At 41.7% G+C, this 21843-nt stretch overlaps 19 pseudogenes; all 19 read right to left on the bottom strand.

The window, feature by feature from the left end:
* Positions 1-832: 832 nt before the first annotated feature.
* On the bottom strand, positions 833-951 carry LOC137110084 (5S ribosomal RNA; annotated as a pseudogene).
* An 857-nt stretch (positions 952-1808) lies between these two features.
* On the bottom strand, positions 1809-1927 carry LOC137111237 (5S ribosomal RNA; annotated as a pseudogene).
* A 1844-nt stretch (positions 1928-3771) lies between these two features.
* On the bottom strand, positions 3772-3890 carry LOC137111235 (5S ribosomal RNA; annotated as a pseudogene).
* An 857-nt stretch (positions 3891-4747) lies between these two features.
* On the bottom strand, positions 4748-4866 carry LOC137110698 (5S ribosomal RNA; annotated as a pseudogene).
* Positions 4867-5723: 857 nt separating this feature from the next.
* On the bottom strand, positions 5724-5842 carry LOC137111234 (5S ribosomal RNA; annotated as a pseudogene).
* Positions 5843-6699: 857 nt separating this feature from the next.
* Positions 6700-6818, bottom strand: LOC137110790 (5S ribosomal RNA; annotated as a pseudogene).
* An 867-nt stretch (positions 6819-7685) lies between these two features.
* Positions 7686-7804, bottom strand: LOC137111303 (5S ribosomal RNA; annotated as a pseudogene).
* Positions 7805-9638: 1834 nt separating this feature from the next.
* Positions 9639-9757, bottom strand: LOC137111233 (5S ribosomal RNA; annotated as a pseudogene).
* An 857-nt stretch (positions 9758-10614) lies between these two features.
* Positions 10615-10733, bottom strand: LOC137110083 (5S ribosomal RNA; annotated as a pseudogene).
* An 857-nt stretch (positions 10734-11590) lies between these two features.
* On the bottom strand, positions 11591-11709 carry LOC137111232 (5S ribosomal RNA; annotated as a pseudogene).
* An 857-nt stretch (positions 11710-12566) lies between these two features.
* On the bottom strand, positions 12567-12685 carry LOC137111342 (5S ribosomal RNA; annotated as a pseudogene).
* An 868-nt stretch (positions 12686-13553) lies between these two features.
* On the bottom strand, positions 13554-13672 carry LOC137110122 (5S ribosomal RNA; annotated as a pseudogene).
* Positions 13673-14529: 857 nt separating this feature from the next.
* Positions 14530-14648, bottom strand: LOC137110911 (5S ribosomal RNA; annotated as a pseudogene).
* A 1834-nt stretch (positions 14649-16482) lies between these two features.
* Positions 16483-16601, bottom strand: LOC137111231 (5S ribosomal RNA; annotated as a pseudogene).
* An 857-nt stretch (positions 16602-17458) lies between these two features.
* Positions 17459-17577, bottom strand: LOC137110910 (5S ribosomal RNA; annotated as a pseudogene).
* An 857-nt stretch (positions 17578-18434) lies between these two features.
* Positions 18435-18553, bottom strand: LOC137111230 (5S ribosomal RNA; annotated as a pseudogene).
* An 857-nt stretch (positions 18554-19410) lies between these two features.
* LOC137110909 (5S ribosomal RNA) lies at positions 19411-19529 on the bottom strand (annotated as a pseudogene).
* Positions 19530-20396: 867 nt separating this feature from the next.
* LOC137110082 (5S ribosomal RNA) lies at positions 20397-20515 on the bottom strand (annotated as a pseudogene).
* An 857-nt stretch (positions 20516-21372) lies between these two features.
* Positions 21373-21491, bottom strand: LOC137111229 (5S ribosomal RNA; annotated as a pseudogene).
* Between the last annotated feature and the right edge of the window lie 352 nt (positions 21492-21843).

Below are 21843 nucleotides of genomic sequence, written 5' to 3'. Positions count from 1 at the left end.
GGAGAAGCAGAATGCATGACCCTTGCTAAGAAGAAGATAAATGTGGCAAAGTACAAAGTACTATAACTGTACTGGTCTGTTACGCCTCTGTCTAGGGGGTCAGGGTGCAACATACAAAGATAAATTAGCATGTTCCCTCTCCGATCCCCAAACCAAAATCCAGGATCGAGATGTTCCAACAGAATGATATTTATTTTAAACGAAAGAAAGTGTCAAACAAAACATGACACTACAACTCAGGGCGAACCAAGGCCAACATAATAAACAAAATAAGCCATTTCCCACAGAAAGTGCTAGCTAGCCTGATAGAAATAAACAAACCAAAAGACAGTCGCTAACCCTAACTCCCTAATGTGAAAACAAGAGAAAACAATCAAAAGAAAATGGCAGTCCACCCCTACAGATTTAATACTATTTACAAAATATACAATTTATAAACAAAACCACGGCACAAAACCTAACAATTCAAAAATGCTAAATAAGGTTTGGAAAGCAAGAACAGCAAACAGGTGCTGCTGCCAGAAAGAGCCTCGCTAGCTGTTGGGAACCGTACTTTTAAAACTCCAGGAAGTGTAGGATGGACCAATCAGCTTCCTGTACTTCCCCCAAATCCGGCCAATCAGGCAGGGCACCTATAAGAACAACAAAATAAAAACAACACATATGGCCAGGACCGTAACATGGTCTACTAGTAATGAAGCAAGATGGTTGACAAACCAATAAAGTAGCAAAACAGAAATGAAAGAACAAAATTTGATGAAAATATAGAACAATTTCTATGAATAAATAGGCAGTAACACCAGCTTGTGCTGGCCGTAAACCCAAGCAAAAAAGCTTACAGCACCTGGTATTCCCAGGCGGTCTTCCTACCAAGTACTAACCAGGCCCGGCTCTATTTGGCTGCCGAGATCTGACGAGATCGGGCGCTTAGAGAGCGGTGTGGCCATAAGCTGCATTTGACATCATCAACAGCTCTTAAAAACGCTGGAGAAGCAGAATGCATGACACTTGCTAAGAAGAAGATAAATGTGGCAAAGTACAAAGTACTATAACTGTACTGGTCTGTTACGCCCCTGTCTAGGGGGTCAGGGTGCAACATACAAAGATAAATTAGCATGTTCCCTCTCCGATCCCCAAACCAAAATCCAGGATCGAGATGTTCCAACAGAATGATATTTATTTTAAACGAAAGAAAGTGTCAAACAAAACATGACACTTCAACTCAGGGCGAACCAAGGCCAACATAATAAACAAAATAAGCCATTTCCCACAGAAAGTGCTAGCTAGCCTGATAGAAATAAACAAACCAAAAGATAGTCGCTAACCCTAACTCCCTAATGTGAAAACAGTCCAAAGAAAATGGCAGTCCACCCCTACAGATTTAATACTATTTACAAAATATACAATTTATAAACAAAACCACGGCACAAAACCTAACAATTCAAAAATGCTAAATGAGATTTGGAAACTAAGAACAGCAAACAGGTGCTGCTGCCAGAAAGAGCCTCGCTAGCTGTTGGGAACCGTACTTTTAAAACTCCAGGAAGTGTAGGATGGACCAATCAGCTTCCTGTACTTCCCCCAAATCCGGCCAATCAGGCAGGGCACCTATAAGAACAAGAAAATAAAAACAACACATATGGCCATGACCGTAACATGGTCTACTAGTAATGAAGCACGATGGTTGACAAACCAATAAAGTAGCAAAACAGCAATGAAAGAACAAAATTTGATGAAAATATAGAACAATTTCTATGAATAAATAGGCAGTAACACCAGCTTGAGCTGCCCGTAAACCCAAGCAAAAAAGCTTACAGCACCTGGTATTCCCAGGCGGTCTTCCTACCAAGTACTAACCAGGCCCGGCTCTATTTGGCTGCCGAGATCGGACGAGATCGGGCGCTTAGAGAGCGGTGTGGCCGTAAGCTGCATTTGACATTATCAACAGCTCTTAGAAACGCTAGAGAAGCAGAATGCATGACACTTGCTAAGAAGAAGATAAATGTGGCAAAGTACAAAGTACTATAACTGTACTGGTCTGTTACGCCCCTGTCTAGGGGGTCAGGGTGAAACATACAAAGATAAATTTGCATGTTCCCTCTCCGATCCTCAAACCAAAATCCAGGATTGAGATGTTCCAACAGAATGATATTTATTTTAAACGAAAGAAAGTGTCAAACAAAACATGACACTACAACTCAGGGCGAACCAAGGCCAACATAATAAACAAAATAAGCCATTTCCCACAGAAAGTGCTAGCTAGCCTGATAGAAATAAACAAACCAAAAGATAGTCGCTAACCCTAACTCCCTAATGTGAAAACAAGAGAAAACAATCAAAAGAAAATGGCAGTCCACCCCTACAGATTTAATACTATTTACAAAATATACAATTTATAAACAAAACCACGGCACAAAACCTAACAATTCAAAAATGCTAAATAAGATTTGGAAACCAAGAACAGCAAACAGGTGCTGCTGCCAGAAAGAGCCTCGCTAGCTGTTGGGAACCGTACTTTTAAAACTCCAGGAAGTGTAGGATGGACCAATCAGCTTCCTGTACTTCCCCCAAATCCGGCCAATCAGGCAGGTCACCTATAAGAACAAGAAAATAAAAACAACACATATGGCCAGGACCGTAACATGGTCTACTAGTAATGAAGCACGATGGTTGACAAACCAATAAAGTAGCAAAACAGCAATGAAAGAACAAAATTTGATGAAAATATAGAACAATTTCTATGAATAAATAGGCAGTAACACCAGCTTGAGCTGCCCGTAAACCCAAGCAAAAAAGCTTACAGCACCTGGTATTCCCAGGCGGTCTTCCTACCAAGTACTAACCAGGCCCGGCCCTATTTGGCTGCCGAGATCGGACGCTTAGAGAGCGGTGTGGCCGTAACATGCATTTGACATCATCAACAGCTCTTAAAAACGCTAGAGAAGCAGAATGCATGATACTTGCTAAGAAGAAGATAAATGTGGCAAAGTACAAAGTACTATAACTGTACTGGTCTGTTACGCCCCTGTCTAGGGGGTCAGGGTGAAACATACAAAGATAAATTTGCATGTTCCCTCTCCGATCCCCAAACCAAAATCCAGGATTGAGATGTTCCAACAGAATGATATTTATTTTAAACGAAAGAAAGTGTCAAACAAAACATGACACTACAACTCAGGGCGAACCAAGGCCAACATAATAAACAAAATAAGCCATTTCCCACAGAAAGTGCTAGCTAGCCTGATAGAAAGAAACAAACCAAAAGACAGTCGCTAACCCTAACTCCCTAATGTGAAAACAAGAGAAAACAATCAAAAGAAAAATGGCAGTCCACCCCTACAGATTTAATACTATTTACAAAATATACAATTTATAAACAAAACCACGGCACAAAACCTAACAATTCAAAAATGCTAAATAAGGTTTGGAAACCAAGAACAGCAAACAGGTGCTGATGCCAGAAAGAGCCTCGCTAGCTGTTGGGAACCATACTTTTAAAACTCCAGGAAGTGTAGGATGGACCAATCAGCTTCCTGTACTGCCCCCCAATCCAGCCAATCAGGCAGGGCACCTATAAGAACAAGAAAATAAAAACAACACATATGGCCAGGACCGTAACATGGTCTACTAGTAATGAAGCACGATGGTTGGCAAACCAATAAAGTAGCAAAACAGCAATGAAAGAACAAAATTTGATGAAAATATAGAACAATTTCTATGAATAAATAGGCAGTAACACCAGCTTGTGCTGCCCGTAAACCCAAGCAAAAAAGCTTACAGCACCTGGTATTCCCAGGCGGTCTTCCTACCAAGTACTAACCAGGCCCGGCTCTATTTGGCTGCCGAGATCGGACGAGATCGGGCGCTTAGAGAGCGGTGTGGCCGTAAGCTGCATTTGATATCATCAACAGCTCTTAAAAACGCTGGAGAAGCAGAATGCATGACACTTGCTAAGAAGAAGATAAATGTGGCAACGTACAAAGTACTATAACTGTACTGGTCTGTTACGCCCCTGTCTAGGGGGTCAGGGTGCAACATACAAAGATAAATTAGCATGTTCCCTCTCCGATCCCCAAACCAAAATCCAGGATCGAGATGTTCCAACAGAATGATATTTATTTTAAACGAAAGAAAGTGTCAAACAAAACATGACACTACAACTCAGGGCGAACCAAGGCCAACATAATAAACAAAATAAGCCATTTCCCACAGAAAGTGCTAGCTAGCCTGATAGAAATAAACAAACCAAAAGACAGTCGCTAACCCTAACTCCCTAATGTGAAAACAGTCCAAAGAAAATGGCAGTTCACCCCTACAGATTTAATACTATTTACAAAATATACAATTTATAAACAAAACCACGGCACAAAACCTAACAATTCAAAAATGCTAAATAAGGTTTGGAAACCAAGAACAGCAAACAGGTGCTGATGCCAGAAAGAGCCTCGCTAGCTGTTGGGAACCGTACTTTTAAAACTCCAGGAAGTGTAGGATGGACCAATCAGCTTCCTGTACTGCCCCCCAATCCAGCCAATCAGGCAGGGCACCTATAAGAACAAGAAAATAAAAACAACACATATGGCCAGGACCGTAACATGGTCTACTAGTAATGAAGCACGATGGTTGGCAAACCAATAAAGTAGCAAAACAGCAATGAAAGAACAAAATTTGATGAAAATATAGAACAATTTCTAAGAATAAATAGGCAGTAACACCAGCTTGTGCTGCCCGTAAACCCAAGCAAAGAAGCTTACAGCACCTGGTATTCCCAGGCGGTCTTCCTACCAAGTACTAACAAGGCCCGGCCCTATTTGGCTGCCGAGATCGGACGGGATCGGGCGCTTAGAGAGCAGTGTGGCCATAAGCTGCATTTGACATCATCAACAGCTCTCAAAAACGCTGGAGAAGCAGAATGCATGACACTTGCTAAGAAGAAGATAAATGTGGCAAAGTACAAAGTACTATAACTGTACTGGTCTGTTACGCCCCTGTCTAGGGGGTCAGGGTGCAACATACAAAGATAAATTAGCATGTTCCCTCTCCGATCCCCAAACCAAAATCCAGGATCGAGATGTTCCAACAGAATGATATTTATTTTAAACGAAAGAAAGTGTCAAACAAAACATGACACTACAACTCAGGGCGAACCAAGGCCAACATAATAAACAAAATAAGCCATTTCCCACAGAAAGTGCTAGCTAGCCTGATAGAAATAAACAAACCAAAAGACAGTCGCTAACCCTAACTCCCTAATGTGAAAACAGTCCAAAGAAAATGGTAGTTCACCCCTACAGATTTAATACTATTTACAAAATATACAATTTATAAAAAAAACCACGGCACAAAACCTAACAATTCAGAAATACTAAATAAGGTTTGGAAACCAAGAACAGCAAACAGGTGCTGATGCCAGAAAGAGCTTCGCTAGCTGTTGGGAACCGTACTTTTAAAACTCCAGGAAGTGTAGGATGGACCACTCAGCTTCCGGTACTGCCCCCCAATCCGGCCAATCAGGCAGGGCACCTATAAGAACAAGAAAATAAAAACAACACATATGGCCAGGACCGTAACATGGTCTATAAGTAATGAAGCACGATCGTTGACAAACCAATAAAGTAGCAAAACAGCAATGAAAGAACAAAATTTGATGAAAATATAGAACAATTTCTATGAATAAATAGGCAGTAACACCAGCTTGTGCTGCCCGTAAACCCAAGCAAAAAAGCTTACAGCACCTGGTATTCCCAGGCGGTCTTCCTACCAAGTACTAACCAGGCCCGGCTCTATTTGGCTGCCGAGATCGGACGAGATCGGGCGCTTAGAGAGCGGTGTGGCCGTAAGCTGCATTTGACATCATCAACAGCTCTTAAAAACGCTGGAGAAGCAGAATGCATGACACTTGCTAAGAAGAAGATAAATGTGGCAAAGTACAAAGTACTATAACTGTACTGGTCTGTTACGCCCCTGTCTAGGGGGTCAGGGTGCCACATACAAAGATAAATTAGCATGTTCCCTCTCCGATCCCCAAACCAAAATCCAGGATCGAGATGTTCCAACAGAATGATATTTATTTTAAACGAAAGAAAGTGTCAAACAAAACATGACACTACAACTCAGGGCGAACCAAGGCCAACATAATAAACAAAATAAGACATTTCCCACAGAAAGTGCTAGCTAGCCTGATAGAAATAAACAAACCAAAAGACAGTCGCTAACCCTAACTCCCTAATGTGAAAACAGTCCAAAGAAAATGGCAGTTCACCCCTACAGATTTAATACTATTTACAAAATATACAATTTATAAACAAAACCACGGCACAAAACCTAACAATTCAAAAATGCTAAATAAGGTTTGGAAACCAAGAACAGCAAACAGGTGCTGATGCCAGAAAGAGCCTCGCTAGCTGTTGGGAACCGTACTTTTAAAACTCCAGGAAGTGTAGGATGGACCAATCAGCTTCCTGTACTGCCCCCCAATCCGGCCAATCAGGCAGGGCACCTATAAGAACAAGAAAATAAAAACAACACATATGGCCAGGACCGTAACATGGTCTATTAGTAATGAAGCACGATGGTTGACAAACCAATCAAGTAGCAAAACAGCAATGAAAGAACAAAATTTGATGAAAATATAGAACAATTTCTATGAATAAATAGGCAGTAACACCAGCTTGTGCTGCCCGTAAACCCAAGCAAAGAAGCTTACAGCACGTGGTATTCCCAGGCGGTCTTCCTACCAAGTACTAACAAGGCCCGGCCCTATTTGGCTGCCGAGATCGGACGGGATCGGGCGCTTAGAGAGCGGTGTGGCCGTAAGCTGCATTTGACATCATCAACAGCTCTCAAAAACGCTGGAGAAGCAGAATGCATGACCCTTGCTAAGAAGAAGATAAATGTGGCAAAGTACAAAGTACTATAACTGTACTGGTCTGTTAAGCCTCTGTCTAGGGGGTCAGGGTGCAACATACAAAGATAAATTAGCATGTTCCCTCTCCGATCCCCAAACCAAAATCCAGGATCGAGATGTTCCAACAGAATGATATTTATTTTAAACGAAAGAAAGTGTCAAACAAAACATGACACTACAACTCAGGGCGAACCAAGGCCAACATAATAAACAAAATAAGCCATTTCCCACAGAAAGTACTAGCTAGCCTGATAGAAATAAACAAACCAAAAGACAGTCGCTAACCCTAACTCCCTAATGTGAAAACAAGAGAAAACAATCCAAAGAAAATGGCAGTCCACCCCTACAGATTTAATACTATTTACAAAATATACAATTTATAAACAAAACCACGGCACAAAACCTAACAATTCAAAAATGCTAAATAAGGTTTGGAAAGCAAGAACAGCAAACAGGTGCTGCTGCCAGAAAGAGCCTCGCTAGCTGTTGGGAACCGTACTTTTAAAACTCCAGGAAGTGTAGGATGGACCAATCAGCTTCCTGTACTTCCCCCAAATCCGGCCAATCAGGCAGGGCACCTATAAGAACAACAAAATAAAAACAACACATATGGCCAGGACCGTAACATGGTCTACTAGTAATGAAGCAAGATGGTTGACAAACCAATAAAGTAGCAAAACAGAAATGAAAGAACAAAATTTGATGAAAATATAGAACAATTTCTATGAATAAATAGGCAGTAACACCAGCTTGTGCTGGCCGTAAACCCAAGCAAAAAAGCTTACAGCACCTGGTATTCCCAGGCGGTCTTCCTACCAAGTACTAACCAGGCCCGGCTCTATTTGGCTGCCGAGATCTGACGAGATCGGGCGCTTAGAGAGCGGTGTGGCCGTAAGCTGCATTTGACATCATCAACAGCTCTTAAAAACGCTGGAGAAGCAGAATGCATGACACTTGCTAAGAAGAAGATAAATGTGGCAAAGTACAAAGGACTATAACTGTACTGGTCTGTTACGCCCCTGTCTAGGGGCTCAGGGTGCAACATACAAAGATAAATTAGCATGTTCCCTCTCCGATCCCCAAACCAAAATCCAGGATCGAGATGTTCCAACAGAATGATATTTATTTTAAACGAAAGAAAGTGTCAAATAAAACATGACACTACAACTCAGGGCGAACCAAGGCCAACATAATAAACAAAATAAGCCATTTCCCACAGAAAGTGCTAGCTAGCCTGATAGAAATAAACAAACCAAAAGACAGTTGCTAACCCTAACTCCCTAATGTGAAAACAGTCCAAAGAAAATGGCAGTTCACCCCTACAGATTTAATACTATTTACAAAATATACAATTTATAAACAAAACCACGGCACAAAACCTAACAATTCAAAAATGCTAAATAAGGTTTGGAAACCAAGAACAGCAAACAGGTGCTGATGCTAGAAAGAGCCTCGCTAGCTGTTGGGAACCGTACTTTTAAAACTCCAGGAAGTGTAGGATGGACCAATCAGCTTCCTGTACTTCCCCCAAATCCGGCCAATCAGGCAGGGCACCTATAAGAACAAGAAAATAAAAACAACACATATGGCCAGGACCGTAACATGGTCTACTAGTAATGAAGCACGATGGTTGACAAACCAATAAAGTAGCAAAACAGCAATGAAAGAACAAAATTTGATGAAAATATAGAACAATTTCTATGAATAAATAGGCAGTAACACCAGCTTGAGCTGCCCGTAAACCCAAGCAAAAAAGCTTACAGCACCTGGTATTCCCAGGCGGTCTTCCTACCAAGTACTAACCAGGCCCGGCCCTATTTGGCAGCCGAGATCGGACGCTTAGAGAGCGGTGTGGCCGTAACATGCATTTGACATCATCAACAGCTCTTAAAAACGCTAGAGAAGCAGAATGCATGACACTTGCTAAGAAGAAGATAAATGTGGCAAAGTACAAAGTACTATAACTGTACTGGTCTGTTACGCCCCTGTCTAGGGGGTCAGGGTGAAACATACAAAGATAAATTTGCATGTTCCCTCTCCGATCCCCAAACCAAAATCCAGGATTGAGATGTTCCAACAGAATGATATTTATTTTAAACGAAAGAAAGTGTCAAACAAAACATGACACTACAACTCAGGGCGAACCAAGGCCAACATAATAAACAAAATAAGCCATTTCCCACAGAAAGTGCTAGCTAGCCTGATAGAAAGAAACAAACCAAAAGACAGTCGCTAACCCTAACTCCCTAATGTGAAAACAAGAGAAAACAATCAAAAGAAAAATGGCAGTCCACCCCTACAGATTTAATACTATTTACAAAATATACAATTTATAAACAAAACCACGGCACAAAACCTAACAATTCAAAAATGCTAAATAAGGTTTGGAAACCAAGAACAGCAAACAGGTGCTGATGCCAGAAAGAGCCTCGCTAGCTGTTGGGAACCATACTTTTAAAACTCCAGGAAGTGTAGGATGGACCAATCAGCTTCCTGTACTGCCCCCCAATCCAGCCAATCAGGCAGGGCACCTATAAGAACAAGAAAATAAAAACAACACATGTGGCCAGGACCGTAACATGGTCTACTAGTAATGAAGCACGATGGTTGGCAAACCAATAAAGTAGCAAAACAGCAATGAAAGAACAAAATTTGATGAAAATATAGAACAATTTCTATGAATAAATAGGCAGTAACACCAGCTTGTGCTGCCCGTAAACCCAAGCAAAAAAGCTTACAGCACCTGGTATTCCCAGGCGGTCTTCCTACCAAGTACTAACCAGGCCCGGCTCTATTTGGCTGCCGAGATCGGACGAGATCGGGCGCTTAGAGAGCGGTGTGGCCGTAAGCTGCATTTGATATCATCAACAGCTCTTAAAAACGCTGGAGAAGCAGAATGCATGACACTTGCTAAGAAGAAGATAAATGTGGCAACGTACAAAGTACTATAACTGTACTGGTCTGTTACGCCCCTGTCTAGGGGGTCAGGGTGCAACATACAAAGATAAATTAGCATGTTCCCTCTCCGATCCCCAAACCAAAATCCAGGATCGAGATGTTCCAACAGAATGATATTTATTTTAAACGAAAGAAAGTGTCAAACAAAACATGACACTACAACTCAGGGCGAACCAAGGCCAACATAATAAACAAAATAAGCCATTTCCCACAGAAAGTGCTAGCTAGCCTGATAGAAATAAACAAACCAAAAGACAGTCGCTAACCCTAACTCCCTAATTTGAAAACAGTCCAAAGAAAATGGCAGTTCACCCCTACAGATTTAATACTATTTACAAAATATACAATTTATAAACAAAACCACGGCACAAAACCTAACAATTCAAAAATGCTAAATAAGGTTTGGAAAGCAAGAACAGCAAACAGGTGCTGCTGCCAGAAAGAGCCTCGCTAGCTGTTGGGAACCGTACTTTTAAAACTCCAGGAAGTGTAGGATGGACCAATCAGCTTCCTGTACTTCCCCCAAATCCGGCCAATCAGGCAGGGCACCTATAAGAACAACAAAATAAAAACAACACATATGGCCAGGACCGTAACATGGTCTACTAGTAATGAAGCAAGATGGTTGACAAACCAATAAAGTAGCAAAACAGAAATGAAAGAACAAAATTTGATGAAAATATAGAACAATTTCTATGAATAAATAGGCAGTAACACCAGCTTGTGCTGGCCGTAAACCCAAGCAAAAAAGCTTACAGCACCTGGTATTCCCAGGCGGTCTTCCTACCAAGTACTAACCAGGCCCGGCTCTATTTGGCTGCCGAGATCTGACGAGATCGGGCGCTTAGAGAGCGGTGTGGCCATAAGCTGCATTTGACATCATCAACAGCTCTTAAAAACGCTGGAGAAGCAGAATGCATGACACTTGCTAAGAAGAAGATAAATGTGGCAAAGTACAAAGTACTATAACTGTACTGGTCTGTTACGCCCCTGTCTAGGGGGTCAGGGTGCAACATACAAAGATAAATTAGCATGTTCCCTCTCCGATCCCCAAACCAAAATCCAGGATCGAGATGTTCCAACAGAATGATATTTATTTTAAACGAAAGAAAGTGTCAAACAAAACATGACACGACAACTCAGGGCGAACCAAGGCCAACATAATAAACAAAATAAGCCATTTCCCACAGAAAGTGCTAGCTAGCCTGATAGAAATAAACAAACCAAAAGACAGTCGCTAACCCTAACTCCCTAATGTGAAAACAGTCCAAAGAAAATGGTAGTTCACCCCTACAGATTTAATACTATTTACAAAATATACAATTTATAAACAAAACCACGGCACAAAACCTAACAATTCAGAAATACTAAATAAGGTTTGGAAACCAAGAACAGCAAACAGGTGCTGATGCCAGAAAGAGCCTCGCTAGCTGTTGGGAACCGTACTTTTAAAACTCCAGGAAGTGTAGGATGGACCACTCAGCTTCCGGTACTGCCCCCCAATTCGGCCAATCAGGCAGGGCACCTATAAGAACAAGAAAATAAAAACAACACATATGGCCAGGACCGTAACATGGTCTATTAGTAATGAAGCACGATGGTTGACAAACCAATAAAGTAGCAAAACAGCAATGAAAGAACAAAATTTGATGAAAATATAGAACAATTTCTATGAATAAATAGGCAGTAACACCAGCTTGTGCTGCCCGTAAACCCAAGCAAAAAAGCTTACAGCACCTGGTATTCCCAGGCGGTCTTCCTACCAAGTACTAACCAGGCCCGGCTCTATTTGGCTGCCGAGATCGGACGAGATCGGGCGCTTAGAGAGCGGTGTGGCCGTAAGCTGCATTTGACATCATCAACAGCTCTTAAAAACGCTGGAGAAGCAGAATGCATGACACTTGCTAAGAAGAAGATAAATGTGGCAAAGTACAAAGTACTATAACTGTACTGGTCTGTTAAGCCCCTGTCTAGGGGGTCAGGGTGCCACATACAAAGATAAATTAGCATGTTCCCTCTCCGATCCCCAAACCAAAATCCAGGATCGAGATGTTCCAACAGAATGATATTTATTTTAAACGAAAGAAAGTGTCAAACAAAACATGACACTACAACTCAGGGCGAACCAAGGCCAACATAATAAACAAAATAAGCCATTTCCCACAGAGAGTGCTAGCTAGCCTGATAGAAATAAACAAACCAAAAGACAGTCGCTAACCCTAACTCCCTAATGTGAAAACAGTCCAAAGAAAATGGCAGTTCACCCCTACAGATTTAATACTATTTACAAAATATACAATTTATAAACAAAACCACGGCACAAAACCTAACAATTCAAAAATGCTAAATAAGGTTTGGAAACCAAGAACAGCAAACAGGTGCTGATGCCAGAAAGAGCCTCGCTAGCTGTTGGGAACCGTACTTTTAAAACTCCAGGAAGTGTAGGATGGACCAATCAGCTTCCTGTACTGCCCCCCAATCCGGCCAATCAGGCAGGGCACCTTTAAGAACAAGAAAATAAAAACAACACATATGGCCAGGACCGTAACATGGTCTACTAGTAATGAAGCATGATGGTTGGCAAACCAATAAAGTAGCAAAACAGCAATGAAAGAACAAAATTTGATGAAAATATAGAACAATTTCTACGAATAAATAGGCAGTAACACCAGCTTGTGCTGCCCGTAAACCCAAGCAAAAAAGCTTACAGCACCTGGTATTCCCAGGCGGTCTTCCTACCAAGTACTAACCAGGCCCGGCTCTATTTAGCTGCCGAGATCGGACGAGATCGGGCACTTAGAGAGCGGTGTGGCCGTAAGCTGCATTTGACATCATCAACAGCTCTTAAAAACGCTAGAGAAGCAGAATGCATGACACTTGCTAAGAAGAAGATAAATGTGGCAAAGTACAAAGTACTATAACTGTACTGGTCTGTTACGCCCCTGTCTAGGGGATCAGGGTGAAACATACAAAGATAAATTTGCATGTTCCCTCTCCGATCCCCAAACCAAAATCCAGGATTGAGATGTTCCAACAGAATGATATTTATTTTAAACGAAAGAAAGTGTCAAACAAAACATGACACTACAACTCAGGGCGAACCAAGGCCAACATAATAAACAAAATAAGCCATTTCCCACAGAAAGTGCTAGCTAGCCTGATAGAAAGAAACAAACCAAAAGACAGTCGCTAACCCTAACTCCCTAATGTGAAAACAAGAGAAAACAATCAAAAGAAAAATGGCAGTCCACCCCTACAGATTTAATACTATTTACAAAATATACAATTTATAAACAAAACCACGGCACAAAACCTAACAATTCAAAAATGCTAAATAGGGTTTGGAAACCAAGAACAGCAAACAGGTGCTGATGCCAGAAAGAGCCTCGCTAGCTGTTGGGAACCGTACTTTTAAAACTCCAGGAAGTGTAGGATGGACCAATCAGCTTCCTGTACTGCCCCCCAATCGGGCCAATCAGGCAGGGCACCTATAAGAACAAGAAAATAAAAACAACACATATGGCCAGGACCGTAACATGGTCTACTAGTAATGAAGCACGATGGTCGGCAAACCAATAAAGTAGCAAAACAGCAATTAAAGAACAAAATTTGATGAAAATATAGAACAATTTCTATGAATAAATAGGCAGTAACACCAGCTTGTGCTGCCTGTAAACCCAAGCAAAAAAGCTTACAGCACCTGGTATTCCCAGGCGGTCTTCCTACCAAGTACTAACCAGGCCCGGCTCTATTTGGCTGCCGAGATCGGACGAGATCGGGCACTTAGAGAGCGGTGTGGCCGTAAGCTGCATTTGACATCATCAACAGCTCTTAAAAACGCTAGAGAAGCAGAATGCATGACACTTGCTAAGAAGAAGATAAATGTGGCAAAGTACAAAGTACTATAACTGTACTGGTCTGTTACGCCCCTGTCTAGGGGATCAGGGTGAAACATACAAAGATAAATTTGCATGTTCCCTCTCCGATCCCCAAACCAAAATCCAGGATTGAGATGTTCCAACAGAATGATATTTATTTTAAACGAAAGAAAGTGTCAAACAAAACATGACACTACAACTCAGGGCGAACCAAGGCCAACATAATAAACAAAATAAGCCATTTCCCACAGAAAGTGCTAGCTAGCCTGATAGAAAGAAACAAACCAAAAGACAGTCGCTAACCCTAACTCCCTAATGTGAAAACAGTCCAAAGAAAATGGCAGTTCACCCCTACAGATTTAATACTATTTACAAAATATACAATTTATAAACAAAACCACGGCACAAAACCTAACAATTCAAAAATGCTAAATAACGGTTGGAAACCAAGAACAGCAAACAGGTGCTGATGCCAGAAAGAGCCTCGCTAGCTGTTGGGAACCGTACTTTTAAAACTCCAGGAAGTGTAGGATGGACCAATCAGCTTCCTGTACTGCCCCCCAATCCGGCCAATCAGGCAGGGCACCTATAAGAACAAGAAAATAAAAACAACACATATGGCCAGGACCGTAACATGGTCTATTAGTAATGAAGCACGATGGTTGACAAACCAATCAAGTAGCAAAACAGCAATGAAAGAACAAAATTTGATGAAAATATAGAACAATTTCTATGAATAAATAGGCAGTAACACCAGCTTGTGCTGCCCGTAAACCCAAGCAAAGAAGCTTACAGCACGTGGTATTCCCAGGCGGTCTTCCTACCAAGTACTAACAAGGCCCGGCCCTATTTGGCTGCCGAGATCGGACGGGATCGGGCGCTTAGAGAGCAGTGTGGCCGTAAGCTGCATTTGACATCATCAACAGCTCTCAAAAACGCTGGAGAAGCAGAATGCATGACCCTTGCTAAGAAGAAGATAAATGTGGCAAAGTACAAAGTACTATAACTGTACTGGTCTGTTACGCCTCTGTCTAGGGGGTCAGGGTGCAACATACAAAGATAAATTAGCATGTTCCCTCTCCGATCCCCAAACCAAAATCCAGGATCGAGATGTTCCAACAGAATGATATTTATTTTAAACGAAAGAAAGTGTCAAACAAAACATGACACTACAACTCAGGGCGAACCAAGGCCAACATAATAAACAAAATAAGCCATTTCCCACAGAAAGTGCTAGCTAGCCTGATAGAAATAAACAAACCAAAAGACAGTCGCTAACCCTAACTCCCTAATGTGAAAACAGTCCAAAGAAAATGGCAGTTCACCCCTACAGATTTAATACTATTTACAAAATATACAATTTATAAACAAAACCACGGCACAAAACCTAACAATTCAAAAATGCTAAATAAGGTTTGGAAACCAAGAACAGCAAACAGGTGCTGATGCTAGAAAGAGCCTCGCTAGCTGTTGGGAACCGTACTTTTAAAACTCCAGGAAGTGTAGGATGGACCAATCAGCTTCCTGTACTTCCCCCAAATCCGGCCAATCAGGCAGGGCACCTATAAGAACAAGAAAATAAAAACAACACATATGGCCAGGACCGTAACATGGTCTACTAGTAATGAAGCACGATGGTTGACAAACCAATAAAGTAGCAAAACAGCAATGAAAGAACAAAATTTGATGAAAATATAGAACAATTTCTATGAATAAATGGGCAGTAACACCAGCTTGAGCTGCCCGTAAACCCAAGCAAAAAAGCTTACAGCACCTGGTATTCCCAGGCGGTCTTCCTACCAAGTACTAACCAGGCCCGGCCCTATTTGGCTGCCGAGATCGGACGCTTAGAGAGCGGTGTGGCCGTAACATGCATTTGACATCATCAACAGCTCTTAAAAACGCTAGAGAAGCAGAAGGCATGACACTTGCTAAGAAGAAGATAAATGTGGCAAAGTACAAAGTACTATAACTGTACTGGTCTGTTACGCCCCTGTCTAGGGGGTCAGGGTGAAACATACAAAGATAAATTTGCATGTTCCCTCTCCGATCCCCAAACCAAAATCCAGGATTGAGATGTTCCAACAGAATGATATTTATTTTAAACGAAAGAAAGTGTCAAACAAAACATGACACTACAACTCAGGGCGAACCAAGGCCAACATAATAAACAAAATAAGCCATTTCCCACAGAAAGTGCTAGCTAGCCTGATAGAAAGAAACAAACCAAAAGACAGTCGCTAACCCTAACTCCCTAATGTGAAAACAAGAGAAAACAATCAAAAGAAAAATGGCAGTCCACCCCTACAGATTTAATACTATTTACAAAATATACAATTTATAAACAAAACCACGGCACAAAACCTAACAATTCAAAAATGCTAAATAAGGTTTGGAAACCAAGAACAGCAAACAGGTGCTGATGCCAGAAAGAGCCTCGCTAGCTGTTGGGAACCATACTTTTAAAACTCCAGGAAGTGTAGGATGGACCAATCAGCTTCCTGTACTGCCCCCCAATCCAGCCAATCAGGCAGGGCACCTATAAGAACAAGAAAATAAAAACAACACATATGGCCAGGACCGTAACATGGTCTACTAGTAATGAAGCACGATGGTTGACAAACCAATAAAGTAGCAAAACAGCAATGAAAGAACAAAATTTGATGAAAATATAGAACAATTTCTATGAATAAATAGGCAGTAACACCAGCTTGTGCTGCCCGTAAACCCAAGCAAAAAAGCTTACAGCACCTGGTATTCCCAGGCGGTCTTCCTACCAAGTACTAACCAGGCCCGGCTCTATTTGGCTGCCGAGATCGGACGAGATCGGGCGCTTAGAGAGCGGTGTGGCCGTAAGCTGCATTTGACATCATCAACAGCTCTTAAAAACGCTGGAGAAGCAGAATGCATGACATTTGCTAAGAAGAAGATAAATGTGGCAAAGTACAAAGTACTATAACTGTACTGGTCTGTTACGCCCCTGTCTAGGGGGTCAGGGTGCCACATACAAAGATAAATTAGCATGTTCCCTCTCCGATCCCCAAACCAAAATCCAGGATCGAGATGTTCCAACAGAATGATATTTATTTTAAACGAAAGAAAGTGTCAAACAAAACATGACACTACAACTCAGGGCGAACCAAGGCCAACATAATAAACAAAATAAGCCATTTCCCACAGAAAGTGCTAGCTAGCCTGATAGAAATAAACAAACCAAAAGACAGTCGCTAACCCTAACTCCCTAATGTGAAAACAGTCCAAAGAAAATGGCAGTTCACCCCTACAGATTTAATACTATTTACAAAATATACAATTTATAAACAAAACCACGGCACAAAACCTAACAATTCAAAAATGCTAAATAAGGTTTGGAAACCAAGAACAGCAAACAGGTGCTGATGCCAGAAAGAGCCTCGCTAGCTGTTGGGAACCGTACTTTTAAAACTCCAGGAAGTGTAGGATGGACCAATCAGCTTCCTGTACTGCCCCCCAATCCGGCCAATCAGGCAGGGCACCTATAAGAACAAGAAAATAAAAACAACACATATGGCCAGGACCGTAACATGGTCTATTAGTAATGAAGCACGATGGTTGACAAACCAATCAAGTAGCAAAACAGCAATGAAAGAACAAAATTTGATGAAAATATAGAACAATTTCTATGAATAAATAGGCAGTAACACCAGCTTGTGCTGCCCGTAAACCCAAGCAAAGAAGCTTACAGCACGTGGTATTCCCAGGCGGTCTTCCTACCAAGTACTAACAAGGCCCGGCCCTATTTGGCTGCCGAGATCGGACGGGATCGGGCGCTTAGAGAGCAGTGTGGCCGTAAGCTGCATTTGACATCATCAACAGCTCTCAAAAACGCTGGAGAAGCAGAATGCATGACCCTTGCTAAGAAGAAGATAAATGTGGCAAAGTACAAAGTACTATAACTGTACTGGTCTGTTACGCCTCTGTCTAGGGGGTCAGGGTGCAACATACAAAGATAAATTAGCATGTTCCCTCTCCGATCCCCAAACCAAAATCCAGGATCGAGATGTTCCAACAGAATGATATTTATTTTAAACGAAAGAAAGTGTCAAACAAAACATGACACTACAACTCAGGGCGAACCAAGGCCAACATAATAAACAAAATAAGCCATTTCCCACAGAAAGTGCTAGCTAGCCTGATAGAAATAAACAAACCAAAAGACAGTCGCTAACCCTAACTCCCTAATGTGAAAACAGTCCAAAGAAAATGGTAGTTCACCCCTACAGATTTAATACTATTTACAAAATATACAATTTATAAACAAAACCACGGCACAAAACCTAACAATTCAGAAATACTAAATAAGGTTTGGAAACCAAGAACAGCAAACAGGTGCTGATGCCAGAAAGAGCCTCGCTAGCTGTTGGGAACCGTACTTTTAAAACTCCAGGAAGTGTAGGATGGACCACTCAGCTTCCGGTACTGCCCCCCAATCCGGCCAATCAGGCAGGGCACCTATAAGAACAAGAAAATAAAAACAACACATATGGCCAGGACCGTAACATGGTCTATTAGTAATGAAGCACGATGGTTGACAAACCAATAAAGTAGCAAAACAGCAATGAAAGAACAAAATTTGATGAAAATATAGAACAATTTCTATGAATAAATAGGCAGTAACACCAGCTTGTGCTGCCCGTAAACCCAAGCAAAAAAGCTTACAGCACCTGGTATTCCCAGGCGGTCTTCCTACCAAGTACTAACCAGGCCCGGCTCTATTTGGCTGCCGAGATCGGACGAGATCGGGCGCTTAGAGAGCGGTGTGGCCGTAAGCTGCATTTGACATCATCAACAGCTCTTAAAAACGCTGGAGAAGCAGAATGCATGACACTTGCTAAGAAGAAGATAAATGTGGCAAAGTACAAAGTACTATAACTGTACTGGTCTGTTACGCCCCTGTCTAGGGGGTCAGGGTGCCACATACAAAGATAAATTAGCATGTTCCCTCTCCGATCCCCAAACCAAAATCCAGGATCGAGATGTTCCAACAGAATGATATTTATTTTAAACGAAAGAAAGTGTCAAACAAAACATGACACTACAACTCAGGGCGAACCAAGGCCAACATAATAAACAAAATAAGCCATTTCCCACAGAAAGTGCTAGCTAGCCTGATAGAAATAAACAAACCAAAAGACAGTCGCTAACCCTAACTCCCTAATGTGAAAACAGTCCAAAGAAAATGGCAGTTCACCCCTACAGATTTAATACTATTTACAAAATATACAATTTATAAACAAAACCACGGCACAAAACCTAACAATTCAAAAATGCTAAATAAGGTTTGGAAACCAAGAACAGCAAACAGGTGCTGATGCCAGAAAGAGCCTCGCTAGCTGTTGGGAACCGTACTTTTAAAACTCCAGGAAGTGTAGGATGGACCAATCAGCTTCCTGTACTGCCCCCCAATCCGGCCAATCAGGCAGGGCACCTATAAGAACAAGAAAATAAAAACAACACATATGGCCAGGACCGTAACATGGTCTATTAGTAATGAAGCACGATGGTTGACAAACCAATCAAGTAGCAAAACAGCAATGAAAGAACAAAATTTGATGAAAATATAGAACAATTTCTATGAATAAATAGGCAGTAACACCAGCTTGTGCTGCCCGTAAACCCAAGCAAAGAAGCTTACAGCACGTGGTATTCCCAGGCGGTCTTCCTACCAAGTACTAACAAGGCCCGGCCCTATTTGGCTGCCGAGATCGGACGGGATCGGGCGCTTAGAGAGCAGTGTGGCCGTAAGCTGCATTTGACATCATCAACAGCTCTCAAAAACGCTGGAGAAGCAGAATGCATGACCCTTGCTAAGAAGAAGATAAATGTGGCAAAGTACAAAGTACTATAACTGTACTGGTCTGTTACGCCTCTGTCTAGGGGGTCAGGGTGCAACATACAAAGATAAATTAGCATGTTCCCTCTCCGATCCCCAAACCAAAATCCAGGATCGAGATGTTCCAACAGAATGATATTTATTTTAAACGAAAGAAAGTGTCAAACAAAACATGACACTACAACTCAGGGCGAACCAAGGCCAACATAATAAACAAAATAAGCCATTTCCCACAGAAAGTGCTAGCTAGCCTGATAGAAATAAACAAACCAAAAGACAGTCGCTAACCCTAACTCCCTAATGTGAAAACAAGAGAAAACAATCAAAAGAAAATGGCAGTCCACCCCTACAGATTTAATACTATTTACAAAATATACAATTTATAAACAAAACCACGGCACAAAACCTAACAATTCAAAAATGCTAAATAAGGTTTGGAAAGCAAGAACAGCAAACAGGTGCTGCTGCCAGAAAGAGCCTCGCTAGCTGTTGGGAACCGTACTTTTAAAACTCCAGGAAGTGTAGGATGGACCAATCAGCTTCCTGTACTTCCCCCAAATCCGGCCAATCAGGCAGGGCACCTATAAGAACAACAAAATAAAAACAACACATATGGCCAGGACCGTAACATGGTCTACTAGTAATGAAGCAAGATGGTTGACAAACCAATAAAGTAGCAAAACAGAAATGAAAGAACAAAATTTGATGAAAATATAGAACAATTTCTATGAATAAATAGGCAGTAACACCAGCTTGTGCTGCCCGTAAACCCAAGCAAAAAAGCTTACAGCACCTGGTATTCCCAGGCGGTCTTCCTACCAAGTACTAACCAGGCCCGGCTCTATTTGGCTGCCGAGATCTGACGAGATCGGGCGCTTAGAGAGCGGTGTGGCCATAAGCTGCATTTGACATCATCAACAGCTCTTAAAAACGCTGGAGAAGCAGAATGCATGACACTTGCTAAGAAGAAGATAAATGTGGCAAAGTACAAAGTACTATAACTGTACTGGTCTGTTACGCCCCTGTCTAGGGGGTCAGGGTGCAACATACAAAGATAAATTAGCATGTTCCCTCTCCGATCCCCAAACCAAAATCCAGGATCGAGATGTTCCAACAGAATGATATTTATTTTAAACGAAAGAAAGTGTCAAACAAAACATGACACTACAACTCAGGGCGAACCAAGGCCAACATAATAAACAAAATAAGCCATTTCCCACAGAAAGTGCTAGCTAGCCTGATAGAAATAAACAAACCAAAAGACAGTCGCTAACCCTAACTCCCTAATGTGAAAACAGTCCAAAGAAAATGGTAGTTCACCCCTACAGATTTAATACTATTTACAAAATATACAATTTATAAACAAAACCACGGCACAAAACCTAACAATTCAGAAATACTAAATAAGGTTTGGAAACCAAGAACAGCAAACAGGTGCTGATGCCAGAAAGAGCCTCGCTAGCTGTTGGGAACCGTACTTTTAAAACTCCAGGAAGTGTAGGATGGACCACTCAGCTTCCGGTACTGCCCCCCAATCCGGCCAATCAGGCAGGGCACCTATAAGAACAAGAAAATAAAAACAACACATATGGCCAGGACCGTAACATGGTCTATTAGTAATGAAGCACGATGGTTGACAAACCAATAAAGTAGCAAAACAGCAATGAAAGAACAAAATTTGATGAAAATATAGAACAATTTCTATGAATAAATAGGCAGTAACACCAGCTTGTGCTGCCCGTAAACCCAAGCAAAAAAGCTTACAGCACCTGGTATTCCCAGGCGGTCTTCCTACCAAGTACTAACCAGGCCCGGCTCTATTTGGCTGCCGAGATCGGACGAGATCGGGCGCTTAGAGAGCGGTGTGGCCGTAAGCTGCATTTGACATCATCAACAGCTCTTAAAAACGCTGGAGAAGCAGAATGCATGACACTTGCTAAGAAGAAGATAAATGTGGCAAAGTACAAAGTACTATAACTGTACTGGTCTGTTACGCCCCTGTCTAGGGGGTCAGGGTGCCACATACAAAGATAAATTAGCATGTTCCCTCTCCGATCCCCAAACCAAAATCCAGGATCGAGATGTTCCAACAGAATGATATTTATTTTAAACGAAAGAAAGTGTCAAACAAAACATGACACTACAACTCAGGGCGAACCAAGGCCAACATAATAAACAAAATAAGCCATTTCCCACAGAGAGTGCTAGCTAGCCTGATAGAAATAAAC

This window comes from Channa argus, unplaced genomic scaffold, assembly GCF_033026475.1.
Source record: "Channa argus isolate prfri unplaced genomic scaffold, Channa argus male v1.0 Contig009, whole genome shotgun sequence".
In the NCBI taxonomy this organism is placed as follows: Eukaryota; Metazoa; Chordata; class Actinopteri; order Anabantiformes; family Channidae; genus Channa; species Channa argus.
Note: the sequence above shows the minus strand (reverse complement) of the source record. Positions and strands in the feature narration are given on the sequence as shown.